Raw genomic sequence first — 22,274 nt, forward strand, 5'->3', positions numbered from 1 at the left:
ATATTTGGGCTTCTAGCAGTGTGTGGGACTTGTTCTATTAGTCCTTCTATACTGACGTCCAGCAGGTTGCAAATTGAATATAATTTTTTTCTGCATCTAGCTCTGAAAAAATATTTGGGCTTCTAGCGGTGTGTGGGACTTGGTCTATTAGTCCATCTATACTGACCTCCATCAGGTTGCAAATTAAAAATAATTTTTTTCTGCATCTAGCTCTGAAAAAATATTTGGGCTTCTAGCAGTGTGTGGGACTTGGTCTATTAGTCCATCTATACTGACCTCCATCAGGTTGCAAATTAAAAATAATTTTTTTCTGCATCTAGCTCTGAAAAAATATTTGGGCTTCTAGCAGTGTGTGGGACTTGGTCTATTAGTCCATCTATACTGACCTCCATCAGGTTGCAAATTAAAAATAATTTTTTTCTTCATTTAGCTCTGAAAAAATATTTGGGCTTCTAGCAGTGTGTGGGACTTGTTCTATTAGTCCTTCTATACTGACGTCCAGCAGGTTGCAAATTGAATATAATTTTTTTCTGCATCTAGCTCTGAAAAAATATTTGGGCTTCTAGCGGTGTGTGGGACTTGGTCTATTAGTCCATCTATACTGACCTCCATCAGGTTGCAAATTAAAAATAATTTTTTTCTGCATCTAGCTCTGAAAAAATATTTGGGCTTCTAGCAGTGTGTGGGACTTGGTCTATTAGTCCATCTATACTGACCTCCATCAGGTTGCAAATTGAATAAAAAAATTTTCTGCATCTAGCTCTGAAAAAATATTTGGGCTTCTAGTGGTGTGTGGGACTTGGTCTATTAGTCCATCTATACTGACCTCCATCAGGTTGCAAATTAAAAATAATTTTTTTCTGCATCTAGCTCTGAAAAAATATTTGGGCTTCTAGCAGTGTGTGGGACTTGGTCTATTAGTCCATCTATACTGACCTCCATCAGGTTGCAAATTAAAAATAATTTTTTTCTGCATCTAGCTCTGAAAAATTATTTGGGCTTCTAGCAGTGTGTGGGACTTGGTCTATTAGTCCATCTATACTGACCTCCATCAGGTTGCAAATTAAAAATAATTTTTTTCTGCATCTAGCTCTGAAAAAATATTTGGGCTTCTAGCAGTGTGTGGGACTTGGTCTATTAGTCCATCTATACTGACCTCCATCAGGTTGCAAATTGAATAAAAAAAAATTCTGCATCTAGCTCTGAAAAAATATTTGGGCTTCTAGCGGTGTGTGGGACTTGGTCTATTAGTCCATCTATACTGACCTCCATCAGGTTGCAAATTAAAAATAATTTTTTTCTGCATCTAGCTCTGAAAAAATATTTGGGCTTCTAGCAGTGTGTGGGACTTGGTCTATTAGTCCATCTATACTGACCTCCATCAGGTTGCAAATTAAAAATAATTTTTTTCTGCATCTAACCCAGCCAATAGATTTGGCCTAATACCACAGTTTGGCCACTCAGCTCTGCTCGGTTACCATCCATTGTTTTTTTGTGCAAACAACTCCAGAGTTGTGAATTAGTTAACCACCAAAATGAGTGGAAAAAGGCCTGCTGCTGGTGGAAAGGGGAATAGGCATGTTGGGAAGGGGAAAAAAGGTTGTGTCCGTGGGGTAGGTGCAGAAGAAAGACCATCTTCCAGCCAAACTAAAATGTCTACTTCTTTTAGCGGACAATGTGATAAGATCCCTTTCTTACGGCCACGCCAATCGCTACAAATTCCAGATGAGGCACAAAAACAGCAGGTGCTTCAACGGATATCAAGTGCTCCTTTAAGTGGGCTCTCCTCCACATCAACTTCAACATCACAAATACTCCAGTCCTCAAAGGTGTCACCCAAATCGCACTTGCTTCCTCACAGCTCCCAAATCTCCAGCTGCCCGTCTGAGTATGAGGTAGAACAGATGGTTGAGTCTGCAGAGCTGTTTACTCATACTATAGCCTGGGAATCAGAGGTCGACTCCAGCGCTTCTGTGAATCCAGACGAGGAAATGATCTGCACTGATGCCCAGAATCTTTATGAGTCGGATCCAGGACCAGACGCAGAAGGTTCTGACCATAATGTAGACCCTCATTCCCAAACTGTAACTCCTGTTGGTGGAGACAATGAGGAAGACGATGATAAGACTCAAATACCTGATTGGAGCGACAACTTTAGTTTTTTGTCAGGGCAGGAACAGGTTGGCTCTGAGGACGACGGGTGTGATAACGCACAGGGTGATGATGATGAGGTCGGAGATCCCACTTACTGTCAACCCACAGTCAGCCAAGAGATGAGGTCAGCAGAGGAGGTGGAGGAAGATGCTAGTGACGACGAGGTCAGGTTGCGCCTTCCTGGACAGAGACGTAGTACTGGAAGCACGTCAACAACTGCATCCTCAAACACAACTCTGCCTCTCACCACAAGTCGTGGTGGCTCTTCAGGTCGCATGGGTGCTAAGCCTTGCATAGCCTGGGCATTTTTTCAGATCGATAAAGATGACCCAACTCGTGTTATCTGTAACATTTGTCAGCAAAAGCTAAGTAGAGGCCAAAAAATACATAGTTTGAGTACTTCATGCATGAACCGGCACATGGACATGAAGCATAAGTTGCAGTGGGAAGCTCAGTGTGCTACAATGCGGTCTAGCCGGCCGGGCCAACCACCGTCTGCCATATCTTGTGCATCCGCGGCCTCTTCATCCTCTGTGACTGGGGGGACAGCAGTCACACCTGTTTTGGGGCGCAGACCTGCCACCTCTTTACCCGCAACAGCCAGCGTGATTGGCAGGTCATCATTTTCTTTGGAGGTGGTAACACCAGCTGGTCTTGAGCGCTGTCCGACATCGATAGCACCACCTTTGGATCAAGGCAACCTAACATGTCCGCCTGCATCTTCCTCACAGACCGGCAGTTTGCCGGGGACACCCTTATCAACCCCGTCTAAGCACAATAGCCAGCCCTCGGTCCCTCAGATGTGGACAAGTAAAAGACCATTTCCTCCTAGCCATGAGAAAGCTAAGAGGTTGAATTTCACCATCTGCAAGCTCTTGGCTACAGAAATGCTGCCTTTCCGCCTGGTGGACACAGAGGATTTTCGAGACCTTATGTCCGTCGCAGTGCCCCAGTACCAGATGCCCAGTCGGCACTACTTCTCAAAGAAAGGTGTGCCTGCGCTCCACCAGCATGTCGCACACAACATCACCGCTTCTTTGAGAAACTCTGTGTGTGACAGGGTGCATTTCACCACAGACACTTGGACGAGTAGGCATGGACAGGGGCGTTACATGTCGCTGACTGGGCACTGGGTAACTATGGTGACAGCAGGACAAGGGGCTGCTGTCCAAGTCTTGCCGTCCCCACGAGTTGTGCGTCAATCCTCTTTATGTCATTTTTCCTCCACTGCTTCTGCCTCCTCAACCTCCTCTCGGTCTTCCACCTGCACCCAAAGCCTGTCTGGTCATGCCACAAGCTTTCTAACTGCGCAGAAGGGATCCTGCACACCTCCTTACTATGCTGGCAGTAGGGCTCAACGTCATCAGGCGGTTTTTACATTGAAATGTCTGGGAAATGTGAGTCACACAGCTGAGGAGTTGTGGTCAGCTCTGGAGAACCAATTTCATGAATGGTTGTCTCCACTGGACCTGAAACCAGGGAAGGCCGTGTGCGACAATGCTGCAAACCTGGGTGCGGCCCTTCGCCGGGGCAATGTCACACACGTGCCTTGTATGGCTCACGTGTTGAACCTGGTTGTCCAGCAATTTTTAGCCCACTATCCCAGACTAGATGGCCTTCTGCAGAGGGCAACGTCGCTGTGTGCTCACTTCCGCCGTTCGCATCCCGCAGCTCAGCGACTTACATCTCTACAGAAGTCGTTGGGCCTGCCACTTCACCGGCTAAAATGCGATGTGCCTACCCGGTGGAATTCAACTCTGCACATGTTGCAGCGACTGTGGCAGCACCGACAAGCCCTGGTGCAATACGTTCTGACGTATAGCCTGGGCCAACGAGATCCAGAGGTGGGGCAAATCACGCTGGAGGAGTGGTCTCAGATCAGGGACCTATGCACCCTTCTGCACAGTTTTGAAATGGCGACGAAGATGTTTAGTGCTGACGATGCCATTATCAGCATGACTATTCCGGTGATTTACATGCTGGACACATGTTAAACAGAATTCGGAGTCAGGTGGTGGCACAAGAGGAGGTGGAGGAAGTAGAGGAGGAGGAGTTGTATGCGGAAGGGCTAACATCTGCAAGGTCCAGACGGTCGGCAGCACCAAGGCGGCAGGCATGTGAGGGTGGGGGAGATGGTTTAACCAGGGCGCATGGTAGCAGCCAAACTAGTGAGGAAGGTGCAGGAGCCCAGGAAGAAGTGGAGGACGAACTGATGGAAGACTCATCAGATGAGGGAGACCTTGATCACATTTCTGTTGTGCGAGGTTGGGGGGAGAGGACAGAGGAAGGAAGCATGATTGTTACCTCGCCACCAACACAACAGGGACTTGGTGCTCCTGGATGCGCAACACACATGAGTGCCTTCTTGCTGCACTACCTGCAACATGACCCTCGAATTGTGAGAATTAGAAATAATCCTGACTACTGGGTTGCCACACTGTTAGATCCCCGGTACAAAAGTAAATTTGCAGAAATTATTCCTGCCATAGAAAGGGATGCACGCATGCAGGAGTATCAGCAGAGACTGTTGCAGAATCTTACATGTGCTTTTCCACAAAATAACAGTGGTGCACGTAGTGAATCTCACAGTTCCAACTTGCCAACCGTGGGACCGTCAAGTGTTCAGCACTCAAACCGTAACAGAACCACAGTATCTGCTGGTAACATCAATTTTGCGGAATCATTTCACCACTTTTTTAGCCCATCCTTTGCAAGGCCACAGGAGACAAGAAGTCTGACACATAGTCAACGCCTAGAGACGATGGTACAGGAGTATCTCCAAGTAAACATTGAAGCCACGACTGTGTCACTGGACCCTTGCTCTTTTTGGGCTTCCAATCTGGATAAATGGCCGGAGCTAGCCACTTACGCCTTGGAGATCTTGTCATGCCCCGCAGCCAGCGTTCTGTCTGAACGTGTGTTCAGCGCTGCTGGTGGTGTGCTGACAGATAAGCGCACGCGGCTCTCCACTGATAATGTAGACAGACTCACGTTCATAAAGATGAACAAATCATGGATCCGAAACGACTTTTCTACCCCTGTGTCATCCTGGGGAGAGTAAAAGCTTGATGATTGGTTAAAATCACCCTACCAACCGTTTTAAGCTTTCAAATTACTAATCATGTTTATCTGTATCTTGACTGGAAAATAATTTGGGCTTTGTAGCAGTGTGCAGCACTGATCCTATTAGGCCATCTATAATAAGCTTCACCAGATTTAAAATTAAAAATAATTTTTAGCTGCATCTAGCCCGGAAAATAATTTTGGGGCTCCGAGATGCGCAAGACACATAAGTGCCTTCTTGCTGCACTACCTGCAGCATGACCCTCATATTGTCAGAATTCGAAGTAATCATGACTACTGGGTTGCCACACTCTTAGATCCCCCAAACTTTTCGATCAACCTTTTCATTTTAATAAAGACCAAAAAAATGGTCATTTTTGAAATTATAAGCATTAGCAGGTTGTTAGAAACTGAAATCAAACAGTTTTCAACTCAAAACTTTATTCTAGGTGATGTTACATTTTCACATAGGACCCCTTGTTCGAAAGGAGCTTCTGAACTCTCTCGTCCATTGAATTTGTCAGGTTTTGGATGGTTTCTGCTTCAATTGTTTTGCATGAGGACAGAATACCCTCCCAGAGCTGTTGCTTAGATGTGAACTGCCTCCCGCCATCATAGACACTCCTTTTAATGATGCTCCAAAGGTTCTGAATGGGGTAGAGGTCAGGGGAGCATGGGGGTCACACCATAAGTTTGTCCCCTTTTATGCCCATATCAGCCAGAGATGCAGATGTTTTATGTGCAGCATGAGATGGTGCATTATCATGCAGAAAAATGATCTTGCTGTGAAATACACGGTTCTTCTTCTTGAACCATGGCAGGAAGTGCTGTTTGAGAAAATCCACATACATTATGGAGTTCATCTTTAGCGCCTTCAGGGATTCTAAAGGGGCCGACAATCTCTCTCCCCATGATTCCAGCCCAAAACATTACTCCACCTCCTCCTTGTTGGCGCTGTAGCCGTGTTTGCGTGGGGTGTCCATCAACCAGCCATCCTCCACTCCATTCATCTGGACCATCGAGCGCTGCACGGCACTCATCCGTGAACAAAACAGTTTTGAAATCAGTCTTCATGTAATGTTTGGCCCACTGGAGCCGTTTCTGCTTGTGTGAAGTGGATAGAGGAGGTCGACAGGATGGCGTATGCACAGCTGCAAACCTCTGAAGGACCCTGCATCTTGTTGTTCGGGGGACGTTGGAGGCACAAGCAGCTTCAAAAACTTGTCTGCTGCTATGACAAGGCTTTTTTGCCGCTGCTCTTTCAACCTGACGTAATTGCCTGTAGGAAAGAGTCCTCAATTTGCCCTTATCAGCACGCACACGTGTGTACTGTGAATCAGCTACATACTTCTTGATTGCCAAGACACTTCATCCTGATCATCGCACAATGTTGATTGTAGTCATGCCTTGACCTAAACACTCCACAATTTGTTGCTTCTCAGCAGCCGACACATCCTTTTTCTTTCCCATTTTGGCAGAAAATGTAGGCTGCTTAATAATGTGAGAGAGCCTTCTTAAGTAGTCTTGCCTTTATTGGACACACCTGCCAAACTAATTAGCACAGGTGTCTGCAATTGCTTACAGTGATATAAAGAGCCCTGACACACATCACCATCAATGAGTTTAACTGACAAACAAACAAATTCTTCCCTTATCACTCCTAAACACTTTTTGCATAATAATTTGGAACGCGGTGTACATGTGCTTTTCCACAAAACACCAGTGGTTCACGTAGTGAATCTTACAGTTCTAACTTGCCAACCGTGGTCTGTATGGAATTGTTCAATAAAGGGCCCAAAATTAAGATAACATAGATGGGAGAGGTCTCTATGAATAGGAATTCCTAAGTATTTGATACCCTGTGAGGGCCAGGCAAAGGGAAAGTTGGACTGGATGGAATCCTATATGGATTTAGGGAGGGAGACATCGAGGGCCTCAGACTTCGCTGCATTGATTTTAAAATTTTACCATGTAACAAAGTGATCTATTTCAGCCATAACAGCAGGGATGGATATATGTGATTGAGTGATATATACTAGGACATCATCAGCAAATAGAGAGCACTTGTACTCGGTGCCTCCCACCTCAATCCACCTAATATTGGGGTTATGGCGAATTGATGAGAGCAGGTGCTCCGTCACTGGGATGTATAAGAGAGGGGACAGAGGACATCCCTGCCTTGTCCCATTGGTGATTGTGAAAGGTGATGAAAATGTTCTGACGCACCCCCTGGGCCTTGGGACACCCGGAGCCGGACCCTTTTTGGTGGATGCTGGTGGTTGTAGTCTTCGTGGCGGCGATCCGGTTCCGTGGCTCAGGGCGGTCAAACCAGTGGCGGAACTATTTATGTGGTTTTGATGTTTAAATGTCCGACTACGCCACCCGTGGATTGCGGTCAGAGTGAACCGCCGCTACAGGGCAGACCGCTAAGGCTGGTGTTGTGGGTGCAGCAGAGCGTAGCATAACTCCCCACGGGAGGAGTATAGCCTCAGGGCAGTGTATGCGGAGGATGGGGGTGATGGTGCAGGGCAGCAGCAGTAACGACACGGAGTCAGTGATGCAGTTCAGGGCCTTTACTCACAGTTCTTATTATCCAGACCACGTCTGCAGGTAACGGCTGCCCACGTCGTACTGTGCTCACCAGGTGAGGGGCTCAGACAACTCCCAGATAACTTTGGAGCGCTTCACAGGACCCCCTTTGTGTGTCCTTTGTCTGGCCTTTCTTACCAACACTTCTGTCCGGCTGCCTCGGGCCTCCTCTGGGTAAACTTGGCGCCAGTTTCCCTGACCCTATGTGGTGCCTTCCTAGCGGGTGGAGCAAGGGGCTGCGCCACATAAAATGTCAGAGCCTCCGGTTTCTAGCTGAGGGTCGTTTCCTGCCTCCACTAGTTCGGGGACTGGTCTCCCCCTTTGGCCTGACCCCTCCACGCAGGTGGATTCGGGCGTGCGGTGGCGACTCGCCCATCCGCACCCCTGGGATCCCTTCATTCCTCGTTCCTGGAGCCTTCTCCGCTCCTCTTCCTTCCTTCTCCCTCTTGCAGGCCTGGGCCTCTGTTACTAGGCCCGCCTCCGGAGCAGAGCTCATGCAGAGCCCCTGCTCCCTGCCACTTCTGCTCAGACTTCTCTGCACTGAACTAAGATGGTGCCCACCTTTTATACTCCCTTCTCAATGCACCCAGGAACTGCTTCCTCCCTGCTCCTGCACTGCAAGGTTCCCCTTCCTCAGTGTTCCCTCCCCCCACTCCAGCCAGGGACAGGGACTGTCGTGCCCATCTCAGGGGCATATTGGTCGCCCTGCCCCACGGCAATGTGGTGTAATGCATGCAGGTGTCGGGTCCTGATCCACACTCCATCCTTATCTGAGAGTGAGATATCACACCTCTGGGTGAGGTGCAATACGTCTGTAGCAACCGAGCCCTTGGTGCTACAGTTCCATTTATCTTCAGCCTAGGTGACGTATTGTGATACAGGGCCGTGATTTTGGCTATAAAAGGGTCCCCTAGACCCCTACCCCAAGCTTTTTAAGAGAATCATATATGGCGTGCCAGGAGACTCTATGGAATGCTTTCTCAGCATCCAACGAGAGTATCTACTTACAAATTTTTAACTGCATCTAGCCCAGGAAATACTTTGTGCCTAGTAGCAGTGTCTGCTAGTCAGCGGATTATCCCGGCTGTTAAGCAAGCTACACCACCTGTAGTTTGGACACTTAATTTTTTAAAAGGAAATGCTTCGGGACCACGGGATACTTAGTGAAGAGCATCAGGAGGCACCCCAAGGTATGGGGGCTGGGACTGGCACTAGGATGCCTTGCGGTGGACAGCCGAGCTCGATCCTTATAAAAGCTTTTTAACTGCAGCAGCTTTAGTGGACGCTACTGGAGCTGGAATTACGCGGCTGCTGGCATGAGACTTGCCCTCCAATAGATCCTTGTAAATGGATTTAAAGTGTATTCATTCAAATTAGAGGGACAATTTAAATTAAAAAGCTTAGAGCTGCCTCCACCACAGGGGGGCTCTCTCGACCCACCAGCGGACAGGCACCAGTATTGGGAGAGGGGGGCTGGCCGTCAGGGTTCACCGCGGCTCTGGCACAAACCCGGCGACACGGAGGTGGCACGGGCAGGAGCGGACTGGCCGTCTCGGCTTCTCACTTTTTGGATTGTAGAAGGGCATGACATGCCTATATCTGTGTCTCCCCCTCCTTTTACTCTTCCACCTCTTTTCTTTTCGCATGACTATATGTACTTGTCACTTTTCCATGTGTTAGTTGTGTCTTCTGAGCAGTTTGTCAGCTTTTGGACACCTTTGAAGGTGTTTTCTATGTGTTTCTATGTGTTTTTGTTTGCCTGCCATTGGTTTTAACGGTGTTCGAAGGTGTTCGACGAACAGTTCGACGAACTGTTCGGCGAACACACGGGTGTTCGACGAACCGAACCGAACTCGAACACTACGGGGGTGGCTCAACACTAGCCAGGACCTCCAAGGCATAGAGAGCCGGTTCATTCCACGTATCCAGGTTGGATACCCAAAAATTATAAGGCACAGAAGAATCACAGAGGACGTTGGTACGGTCCGCAAGGTACTCTCTCAGCATCTTCCCAAACTTTGCACTCCTTGTGAGAGTACCCTGCGCCTCGGGGCCTGTGCGATGGGAGGGTCTGAGAAAACTCTCCCAGAACTTTGACAGTGTTCCCCTGCCTCTGCTGGATTGGAGTTGTGTCTCTCTCGCCTGTACTCCTTGGTTATCCAACGAAGTGTGCCCTCTGCCGCCAGCATTTTCAGATGGGAGTTTTTTTAATAGTTCCACAACAAGGGCCTTCTGGTACAGCCCCATTTTTGTAGACCAGTCCGTCTCAGGAATAAGAGATATAAAGTTCTCCTTGTAGTGTGAGTCTAGAAGTGTCACCAACCTGTAATGACTGTCACCCAAAATTTTGAGAATGCGAGGGTCATGGGAAAGGCAGTGTAACATAAATTCAGCCATGCGTGCCAGACTACTAACAGGCAAGACTTCCGTGTCCTCACCAAGAGTATGACTGACCATGCTCTCCTCCTCCTCCTCTCTGTCCTCTGGCCATCCACGCTGAACAGACGGTGTGACAGCTGTGCAGGTAATACCGTCTATAGTGCATGAAACTGGCTGCTGTCCTTCCTCCTCCTCCTCCTCTTCCTCTTTGTCACCCAATCCACATTGGGATGAGATGAGGCTTGGCTGTGTGTAATCACCCTGTATGGTTCCTTGCTCCATCTCATCGTGCTCCGCCTGCAATGCATCCTCTTTGATTGTGAGCAGAGAACGTTTCAGAAGACATAGAAGCGGATGGTGACGCTAATTATGGCGTCATCGCCGCTAACCATCTTGGTGGAGTCCTCAAAGTTTTGGAGGATGGTACATATGTCTGACGTCCATGTCCACTCCCGAGGTCTTATGTGTGGAGTCTGAACTGAATACTAACGGCCTTGTTGATGCTGGTACTCAACAACTGCCCTCTTCTGCTCACAAATCCTTCCCAACATCTGCAGCGTAGAGTTCAAATACTTGGGGACATCACACACCAGTCTGTGAGCCGGAAGCAACAAATGCTGCTGAAACACAGCAAGGGTGGCGGAAGCTGTAGCTGACTTTCTAAAATGGGCACACAGGCAGTGTACTTTAACAAGCAGATCTGGCAGCTCTGGGTAGGATTTGAGAAACCGCTGAACCACGAGGTTAAGCACATGGGCCAGGCATGGTACCTGTGTAAGCTTGCTTTGCCTCAGAGCCGCCACCAGGTTCCGGCCATTGTCACACACGACCATGCCTGTCTGTAGGTTCAGCGGTGTGGGCTACAGATCTGCCTGCTCTTTCACAACTCTTCAGCATTGTGCGCTTTGTCACCTAAGCATATTAGCATCAGCACAGCCTGTTGCCGCTTGGCCGAGGCAGTGCTGCAGTGCTTCCAGCTTGTGACTGATGTGGTAATTTCGGAGATGGAGGCTAAAGAGGAGCAGGCTGAGGAGGATGAGGTGGAGGAGCTGTAGACCGTGGGGGCAAACCTGATTGACCTAGGGCCCGAAATCCTTGGCATCGGGAGGACGTGTTCCATCCCAAGGTCCGACTGGGTCCCGGCTTCCACTATGTTAACCCAGTGTGCCAACAGCGAGATGTACCATCCTTGCCCACAATCACTTGTCCACGTGTCTGTGGTTAGGTGGACTTCCCCTGTAACTGCGTTGTTGAGGGCATGGCTAATGTTTTGGGACAGCACACCGGGAGAAATAGTGGCGGCTGGGGACCGAGTACTGAGGGACAGCCACTGCCATCAGGTTGCGGAATGCTTCCGTTTCCACGAGCCTAAAGGGCAACATTTCGAGCGCAAGCAGTCGTGAAATGTGTGAATTTAGTAGTTTTGCCTGCGTTGGCTGCGTATTTGCGCTTGCGTTCCAAGGACTGGGGTATGGACAACTGAATGCTACGCTGGGACAAGGATGTGGATGAGTTAAGGGGTTGTGTTAAAGGGGTATTCTACAGGGTAGGCCATTTATACGTATACACCTAAATAAAATGGGAATGGTTGGTGATATCAATTTCCTGTTTGTGGCACATTAGTATATGGGAGGGGGAAAACTTTTGCAGATGGGTGGTGACCATGTCGGCCATTTTGAAGTTGGCCATTTTGGATCCAACTTAATTTTTTTCAATGGGAAGAGGGTCATGTGACACATCAAACTTATTGAGAATTTCATAAGAAAAACAATAGTAGTGTGTACAAGATATCAACTGCTCAAGGAATAAAATATAAATACTAATTTAGTGTGGTCCCATTTATTCAGACCCCACTGATTACCATGATAAGGAACTTGCATCTCTTGTTTATACAGAGCCACAGTCACACATGTGCCCTACCACTCCATTCATTTTATATGGGATGGCTGAGATAGCCAAAGCACTCCACATGGCTATCACTGGCCGTGTCATAGAGGCTAAATAGATTTGGAGTTCACATACATGGCTGTCCAAGTCCCCCATTCTGGCAATCAGTAAAGGTCTCAGAGCTTGGACCTTGGTGATCTGGTAGTTACCACCTACCCTGTGGATAGGTAATAACTCTTTCCTTCTGGAATACCCATTTAACTAAGGTTCATAACTTTAGGTTTAGAAACAATTGTAGATCGGGTGGTTTTTTTTGATACTTTTGTATTTTCACTCTTGTTTCTAACTTAATGTGTGTGACAACCAATTTACAAGCTGTAAAGTTCCTTACTGTAAACAATTAAGCTCAGAGTCCCCTTCTGTTTACTTCACTCTGGAGGAAAATGAGGTTAACATCCTGTGATCATTGCAGAAATCCTCCATAATGTACTATAGAGTCTCTGGCACACACTATCGTTAAATCAATAGGCGTTTTATGTGCTTCTCCACCACACATCTTGTTCACTTTCAAATCAGGCTCTAAAATTAAAAATTCACTTTTGTGTAAAATATTAATGTGACCTGCTCATTTCCGATCCCAACTCTTTTTGTATTCTCAGAAGCACTTCTTCTAATTCCACTCTAGCCATAAAGTGAAGATCTATTGCCTTTATAAAATGCTATCAAGATTTACAATTTTTTACAGACTAAAAGAGTAAATTTAATCATGCTTATACATGTAGGCAGGGCAGACAACTGTATTTTTGGTTAGAGTACAATCAGATAAAATATTGAATCGCACTAGCACCAATGTTAATCTAAGGGGCCGTGCACATTTTTGCTCGGATCGAGTGTGTCCAAGGAAAGAATTGCAGCATGTACTATATACATCCGTAAATCTGATCGCACTCAGCCATGGAAATCAATAGTTCCATCAAATAAATCAACCACACTTGGAGAAAAATGGAGAAAACATTTTTTCCATCTCCACAATTGAGAAAATCGGATCACACTATGATTGCATAATCTACCCGATTCTCTCGTATGAAAGAAAATACGGCTCTGTGGCATTAGCCTTTTTGCAACATGCATTCAATAAATTTAATTATAGGAATTTTGAATTTATGTTTTCAAAACCTTCATTAATTTTTTTTGTTTAAATTATTGTATTACATTATAGCATAGGGACAGCATACATTAAGATAACCACAGAGTAGAACTTGGGTTGTCCACCACCGATGGATCCACCTGATACACACTCACCTGTTCCATCGTTGTTGACCAGAGGCTGATCCAGTCAGCAGGACCATTACTGGACAGGGTTTTCTGGCCAATAAGGACAAATGGCCAGGACTAAATCTTATTAGTATTCCATGTCATTGCCAGTTATAGGTTGAAATGCTGCTTCTGGCATGCTATCAGTGCTACTTGATTCTGACCTAACTTGGCTTATCTTCTCTACCTCTTCTTGCTGACCGTTAGATTGTTACATGTTACTGACCCTGGACTGATGAACCCTTTTCATGGCTTCCAATTTTGTCTCTCATGTTATCCTCTTGATTCTGACCTCTATTATTTAACTATGTCTCTGCCTGCTAATTTTGTCATTGATCTCACACCCTCTGGTTTTTTGGCTGAGCCTGCTATATGACTACTCCACTGCCAACATAGTCCAACAGAAAGTAGCTACTCAGTGGAAGCAACACAGGGACCTTTTAAATGGGGTGAAAACTCTGTATAGGTGTGAAAGGATAAAAAGCAAAGCCTGTTCTGTGTGTCCTTTGGAGTATCTAGTGCGACAACTGCTCGTGGAAGCCCTTTGCAGTGTTAGAACATTTCTGTGAATAGTCCCTGTAACACCATCATTCCTTTTTTTTAATCTGGCTATAGTTGGAGTGATGATACAGCTTAAAATCTTAATAAGCCAGACGATTAGATTAGTTAATCCAAGAGAAATACACTATTGTGTTTAAATTGACTTGTATAGGTTTGTGTATTTCTAAAGGACAGACCAGTATTTGTATAACCCTGATTGCTGTCTCCTCTTGATTAGGTGAATAATGTCGTTTGTTACTATACTAATTGCAAATTTTACTAAGTCAGCTGAAAGTTTATTTACAATAGCCCCTGTGATACTAAACTATGTTAATAGATTAGCTTAAACAATGAGAGCTGAGCCATGTGAGTAATGCCCTCCCTAACCCCAACCTGTTACTGATGACCTTGCACAGATGTAAATATAAACAGGGATGTCTGTAGTGCTGCAGACATAATCAAGGAGCAACAGAAAGACTTTACAAGGAGAATGAGAGACGTCTTTCAGGAAAGTAGATGGATAGCATGGCATCCAGAGAGACACAGATTTGGATTTTACATGATTCTAGCCTAAGGGTATCAGCCCTGACTGGAAAGATTTGGATCTGCTCCATTGACCATCAGAGAGACATGGATCCATTTTGGAGAGACCAGGGTGGGAGCAGGAAGTCACCTGGCCCCATGGATATGTTGTTTGGGGTTGCCAAGAGGGACCACCGGTCGCCTGGAACTCATGGAGACCTTCGGAAAAGCCATATTGTGACCCGCCAGTCATCTAGCTCCATGGAAACTCTCGGAGAGGCCAGGGAGGGACCCTCGAGTCTCCTGGCCTTGTACCTCGATGGACTGCTAGCTTCCTAAGCTTGTCGCTACTTTCTCTCAGTGGGGGCCCACCAGAAGTGGGGGGCCACTGGTTGAGGTAGTCGGCCCTGGAAGTCTCTAAAGTCACAGCTGTTCTATCCCAGGCGGGCGGAAGGGTGAGACTGTGTAATGTGTACCATCTTGGGTGTTTGCTGGGACTGTTCTATGTGTTTATTGTCCACTTTGTGGATCAATAAAGTATTGCCACGCTGTTTTACCCTCATCCTGTGTTGTCTGAGTGGTATTACACCCTCGGAAGACCCCAGATCTTCACATTTTGGTGGCAGCTGTGGGATACTACTCAGCTCAGCTGGGGGACCTGCAGGGGACTGGATTCGCAGACACCGTCCAAAGGGCTCCACAACCAGGGAGGCATGTAGACAGACCCAGCAGACCATAGGTGAGGCATACAAAGTGGGTTTCGGATGCTACCATGTCCAACCCCACCAACCCAGCCTTGGGAAGAAGACCGGAGAGGATATACAGCAGCAACAAGATATGGTAACGGATTGAATACCAGGCCACCGACACTCATCGGATTTAATTCAGGAACCACAGGATGCAGAGGATGGCATGTATGGACACAATGGATACCAGTCTGTTTTCTTCAATTACATGTGGAGTTTATTTGCAAGGAAGACATGGAATATGCTCTGGGGAAACTGGATGATGCAAAGTTTTGTTCTCATGAAGGTGAAATCTCTTACATTCGTGTCTGGGCTTAAAGACATGCTGATGGACTGTCTCCAAAAAGTGGAGAAGGATGATTGAGATCCTATTATGTCTAGCTAATTAAGATTGGGGGAGGAATGTGACAATACAGCTTAAAATCTTAATAAGCCAGACGATTAGATTGGTTAATCCAAGAGAAATACACTATTGTGTTTAAATTGACTTGTATAGGTTTGTGTATTTCTAAAGGACAGTCCAGTATTTGTATAACCCTGATTGCTGTTTCCTATTGGTTAGGTGAACAATGTTGTTAGTTACCATGCTAATTACATATTATACTAAGTCAGCTGAAAGTTTATTTACAATAGCCCCTGTGATACCAAACTATGTAAATAGATTAGCTCAAACAATGAGAGCTGAGTCATGTGAGTAATGCCCTCTGTAAGGCAGCGCTAGTCATCATACTGGGGGATACTCGCTGCACCAGGTAAATTAAGCACACGTGCAATGTCCTTCCGGTATTTTCTCAATACAGCAATTTATTATGTTATCATAAACCGCTGTTCACACACATAATGTCCATCTTAGTTTGTCACCGGTATGTTTACACACTTAACATCCGGGAGTCTCTCAAATAGCAGACAGGCCGAAATGGCCCAGGTCACAGCCTCCAGCAAGGTAATACTATAGCAATGTCCATAACACAGTCCATGTAACAAAGTGTATTACCTTTGCCGGGTTTAGTTGCTGCAGTCCCTTTAATCCGCCACTACTGTGGCTTTGTGGCTTCCCATGTGGGGGTCTCTAGCCGTCGTCCCGTCTAAGGCTACTGGAATGTTTCACACACACACATCCAGTCTGCGCCTTTCCGGACTCTTCACCAAGCCACTGCCTTCCAAGGCCACTGGCATCTACACAAGATCCAGTCTCAGCCTTTCAGGCTGCCAGGCTTCACTCAGCCTCACTAGGCAGAACGGTGTCCCACACACATGGGGAACAGGCCTCATGTCTCTCACACCGAACACACCTGTCTCCAATTACCGGGGTTTATATATCCTGTGCACACATACACCCATACTGACAGGACCTTGCTGATGTCACAGTCATGTGATCAGTCAGCTGTGTGTATAGGTCCTGTGTGCTGTCCCAGTCATGTGTACAGATCTTTACTGTGCATACAGGACCTGTGTGAAGTCACAGTCATGTGACCAGTCAGTTAAAGGGGAAGGTACATGGTCAGGTAAAACACATCCTGGACCATTTACAATAATGCTAGCAAGCTGCTGCATTACACCTCCCAAACCCCAACCTGTGACTGATAACCTTACACAGATGTAAATATAAACAGGGATGTCTGTAGTGCAGCAGACAGAATCAAGAAGTATCAGAAAGACTTTACAAGGAGAATAAGAGACATCCTTCAGGAAAGTAGATGGATAGCATGGCATCCAAAGAGACACTTTTGAATGACACTATTCATTCTACCACATAGTGTACTAGAAAATGGGAAAAAACATCAAAGTGCATTGAAATGGCAAAAAAAAGTCCAATTCCACAATTGTTTTTTGGGTTTTTTATTTAAAGGGAACCTGTAACCAGTTTTGTCCTATATGAACTAAAACTATCACCTTATGCAGTACCTGTTAGAACCTTGCTCTTAGGTTTTTTCCTTTGCTGGTCACATGACCTTGTTGGCCTATTTAATCCTGCTCCGCCCTTCTGGCTTTGCTGGACTTCATTGTATATCTACTTTCTAGCTAGCCTGTGCTCTGTATCTAACTCTGTTAGTTTGCTTGGTCTACGGACCTCTATGTTCTATATATTTTGTTTGTTTGTCTGTCTGCTACTATTTCTGTTAGGAGGTGTCCCATTTTCCTCCCAGTCCTTAGTACTTGTAGGGATTCCTTCCCCACATCTATAGGTCTCCGTACAGACTAGCTTAGGACTTTAGCAGGTCTGATCGCAGGATCAGGTCCCCTGTTACATCGTAGGGATTAAGCTGAGTTCTATCGTAGGGACAGATCTCCTCTCTTTCCTTAGCTCTGGTAGCAGAACATAACAGTAAGTCCAGACTGCAAATTCTCTAAGGAAAGATTTTTCTGTTCCATCATGGTGTCGGTTCAGGATTTGGCTCATCGCCTGCAGGGACTCTCTCTGGAGGTGGCCGAGCTCCGTCAGCACGTGAGTAACTGTCCTGGAGCACATTTCTTGGAGCCTAAGGTATGTTTGCCGGATTTATTTTTTGGTGAACACCGAGAATTTTTTTCATTTAAAAATGCTTGCTTATTGTATTTTCGTTTGAGACCCAAGTCCTCTGGGGATGAATCCCAGCGCATAGGGTTCATAATGTCACTTTTGCGCAAAGAGCCTCAGGAGTGGGCCTTTTCTTTGCAACCTAGTGATACATGCTTCAGATCAGTGGATAGTTTTTTTTCTGCTTTGGGACTATTATATGATGATCCTGACCGTGTCTCATCAGCTGAGACTGAGTTGAGGCGTTTGAGACAGGGATCAGGTAATGTGGAAAAATATTGTACTCATTTCCGTTGTTGGTCTACTCAAACAGGGTGGAACGATTCTGCTCTGAAAAATCTATTTCTTGCTGGGCTCAATGAAAGGGTTAAAGACCTGCTAATTGCTTATCCTACACCTGAAGATTTGCAACAGGCTATGCAATTAGCTATACGGGTGGATAGGAGACTGCGTGCAAGGGTTAATGAGAGCAAATCCTCTGCTATGTCAGTTTCTGGTTATGAGAATGTGTGTACTAACAGTGGTGAACCGATGGAGATTGGATCGGTGGCACCTCGCTCTCAAGAAAAAGACCGTAGATTTTCTGAAGGCTTGTGTTTCTATTGCGGAAAATCTGGTCATTTGATTAAAGGCTGTGAGCTTCGTATGAAGAAAGAAAAAAAAATGGTCAGTCATGCCCGTATTGCCTGTTTAAATTCCAAGGGTGTATTTTTAGCTGCTTCCACGATTGCTCAGAAAAAATTAATGGAATTTCGGGTGTTTGTTGATTGTGGGTCTACTCTGAATGTAATTGATGGGGGATTCTTGGAAAGACTCAATTTAAAACCCGAACCTTTATCATCCCCCATTGCTGTGGTTTCTGTGGATGGTTCCCCTTAGAAGAATATTACTCTCAAGGTCTGTGAATTTCCTCTCACTATTAATGGTGTTCACCATGAGAAATTGGATTTGGTAGTTTTGAATAACTTGCCTTCTCCAGTAATATTGGGATTGCCCTGGTTAAAATTTCACAATCCTGTACTGGATTGGTCTACCAGTGAAATTAAATCCTGGAGCCATAAATGTTATGACAAGTGTTGTAACGGGCGTATTGCAGCTTTGGATAGGGGAGAATTGCCTGTTCCTATTCAGGATTTTTGGAGAGTTTTTTCTGAGAAGGAATCGCAGGTTTTGCCTCCCCATAGAGACTATGATTGTTCTATTGAATTTGTCCCTGGAGCGACTCTTCCTAAAAGTCGTTTATTTAACCTTACTATTCCTGAGAGGAAGGCTTTGGAGGAATACATACAGACAAGTTTGGCCGCCGGTCACATTAGGCCCTCTAAGTCTCCTGTGGCGGTTGGATTTTTTTTTGTAAAATAAAAGGACGGCGGTTTACGTCCTTGTCTGGATTTTCGTGAGATTAACAAAATTACTGTACGCAATCCTTACCCACTGCCATTGATTCCTGATCTGTTTAACCAGTTAATGGGGGCCAAGTGGTTCTCTAAAATTGACCTTAAGGGGGCATACAATCTGTTGCGCATGAAGGAGGGTGACGAATGGAAGACTGCTTTTAACACTCCTGTGGGTCATTTTGAGAATCTGGTTATGCCCTTTGGTCTTACTAATGCTCCTGCATTTTTTCAGAATCTTATTAATGACATCCTTAGACCTTTGATCGGCAAAAATGTGGTTGTGTATTTGGATGACATTTTGATTTATTCGCCGGATCTGGAGTCTCATTGGCGGAGCGTACGTGAGGTATTACAGTTATTAATGGACAATTCGCTTTTTGCTAAGCTGGAGAAATGTGAGTTCGCTGTACAGAGAATTAGTTTTTTGGGCTACATTATCTCCAGCGAAGGTTTTGAGATGGACCCGGTTAAAGTTCAAGCTGTACAGGAATGGCCTAGGCCTATTGGTTTGAAATCGATACAGAGGTTTTTAGGTTTCGCCAATTATTACAGAAAATTCATAAAAAATTTTTCTAGTATTGTCAAACCTCTGACCGATCTCACCAGGAAAGGTGCTGATGCGGTTCAGTGGTCTTCTGAGGCCATTGAAGCTTTTGTGTATCTCAAGGAGAGGTTCACCTCTGCTTCCATCCTTATGCAGCCTGATGTGACTAAGCCGTTTTTGGTTGAGGTTGATGCTTCCTCTGTGGGGGTTGGCGCAGTATTGTCTCAGGATAACGGGGATGGATTACATCCCTGTGCCTTTTTTTCAAAAAAATTTTCGGAGACTGAACTGAATTACGATATTGGTAATCGGGAATTATTGGCTATTAAACTCGCATTTGAACACTGGCGCCACTTCTTGGAAGGTGCGGAATTTCCCATTCAGGTTCTTACGGATCATAAAAATCTGATATATCTTGATGCTGCCAAGCGCCTGAATGCCCGTCAGGCTAGGTGGGCACTGTTTTTTTCGCGGTTTAATTTCTCCGTTACTTACATCCCTGGTACTAAGAATGTTAAGGCGGATGCCTTGTCTCGCAGTTTTTCTCCCATAGTCGGTGTTGAGAAAGAGGAGAACATTTTACAAGAAGGTGTTGTGATAGCTGCTTTGGACTCCGTTTTGGAAGATGAGATTCTTAAAGCACAGGAGAATGCCCCATCTAACACTCCTCATGGGAGGTTGTTTGTGCCTGGGACCTTTAGGAGAGATTTGTTTGTTGAGTGTCACGAATCTCGGTTGGCAGGTCATCCCGGAATCTCTGAGACCAAGAGACTGGTGGGTCGCAGTTTTTGGTGGCCTGGATGGCAGAAGGAAGTCATTAAGTGGGTGCGTCAATGTACTATATGTGCTAGATCTAAGTCCTCACATACTCCTGCTGCGGGGTTGCTTTGTCCTTTGGAGGTTCCCAGTGCTCCTTGGACACATTTGGCTATGGACTTTATAACTGACCTTCCCCCCTCTGAGGGTTTTACTGTCATCTGGGTGGTCGTGGACCGTTTTAGCAAGATGTGTCACTTGGTTCCCTTCGTCAAACTGCCCTGCGCTAAAACTCTCGCTAAGGCCTTTGTCAAGGAAATTGTCAGACTTCATGGCGTTCCTACTGACATTGTTTCTGATAGGGGACCTCAGTTCGTGGCTCGTTTTTGGCGCGCCTTTTGTGACAGGTTGGGAGTTCATTTGTCGTTCTCATCCGGATATCATCCTGAATCTAATGGCCAGACAGAAAGGAAAAACCAGGATGTTGAGCAGTTCTTGCGTTGTTTTGTGGCAGACAATCAAGAGGGGTGGTCTGAGTTTCTGCCACTTGCTGAATTTGCTCTGAACAATCATACATCTTCTTCTGCTGGTTGTTCGCCTTTTTTTTGTTGTTCTGGGAGACATCCGTCGTTTGGGTCGTTCTCCAAGTTGGGATCTGCCGTGCCTGAGGAGGAGAATTTTTCCGGTGATTTGGAGAGAGTTTGGACGGATGTGCGTGGTAATCTTCAGGAGGCCAACAGAAAATCTAAAGACTACTTTGATAGGAAACGACAGGAGGTTTTGTTCGCTGTTGGAGACATGGTTTGGTTGTCCTCTAGGAATCTGCGGTTGAGGATTCCTTCTAAGAAATTGGGTCCCAAGTTTGTAGGGCCCTTTAAGGTGCTTCAGGTAGTCAACCAATCTGCTGTTAGGTTGGAGGTTCCTACCTCCTGGAGAATTAATCCGGTATTTCATGTCTCTCTGTTGAAAAAAGCTGTTGTATCGGATTGTGACGCCTCTGCCACTGTTCCTCCGGTGGTGGAGGACGGGGAATATGAAATTTCTCACATCCTTAACTCTAGACGGTATAGAGGTAGTTTGCAGTATCTTGTGGCCTGGAAAGGTTTGGGACCCGAGGATAACTCTTGGGTGAGGTCGGATGATGTTTCCGCGTCCAGACTTATCAGAGCGTTTCACAGGAGATTTCCTGATAAGCCTGGTCCTAGGGGATCCGGAGGATCCTCTTAGAATGGGGGGGTACTGTTAGAACCTTGCTCTTAGGTTTTTTCCTTTGCTGGTCACATGACCTTGTTGGCCTATTTAATCCTGCTCCGCCCTTCTGGCTTTGCTGGACTTCATTGTATATCTACTTTCTAGCTAGCCTGTGCTCTGTATCTAACTCTGTTAGTTTGCTTGGTCTACGGACCTCTATGTTCTATATATTTTGTTTGTTTGTCTGTCTGCTACTATTTCTGTTAGGAGGTGTCCCATTTTCCTCCCAGTCCTTAGTACTTGTAGGGATTCCTTCCCCACATCTATAGGTCTCCGTACAGACTAGCTTAGGACTTTAGCAGGTCTGATCGCAGGATCAGGTCCCCTGTTACATCGTAGGGATTAAGCTGAGTTCTATCGTAGGGACAGATCTCCTCTCTTTCCTTAACTCTGGTAGCAGAACATAACAGTACCTTTGCTGCATCCTATAAATGCTCATACAACCCCCTGATTCCCCCTGTATACAACCCAAAAACCTTTTTAGAACTCTCCCGTGCTGCATGGTAATTCTTTTGCTCCAGTCCGATGGGCGAGGTTTAGGGTCTCTCCATCCCTCTCCCCACTTGCTATATGCCGTCCTCCTTTTTTAATTGACGTGATGATGCCTCGCGTCA

This window comes from Phyllobates terribilis, unplaced genomic scaffold, assembly GCF_046119375.1.
Source record: "Phyllobates terribilis strain yellow unplaced genomic scaffold, ASM4611937v1 Scaffold_7__3_contigs__length_470593459, whole genome shotgun sequence".
Taxonomy (NCBI): Eukaryota; Metazoa; Chordata; class Amphibia; order Anura; family Dendrobatidae; genus Phyllobates; species Phyllobates terribilis.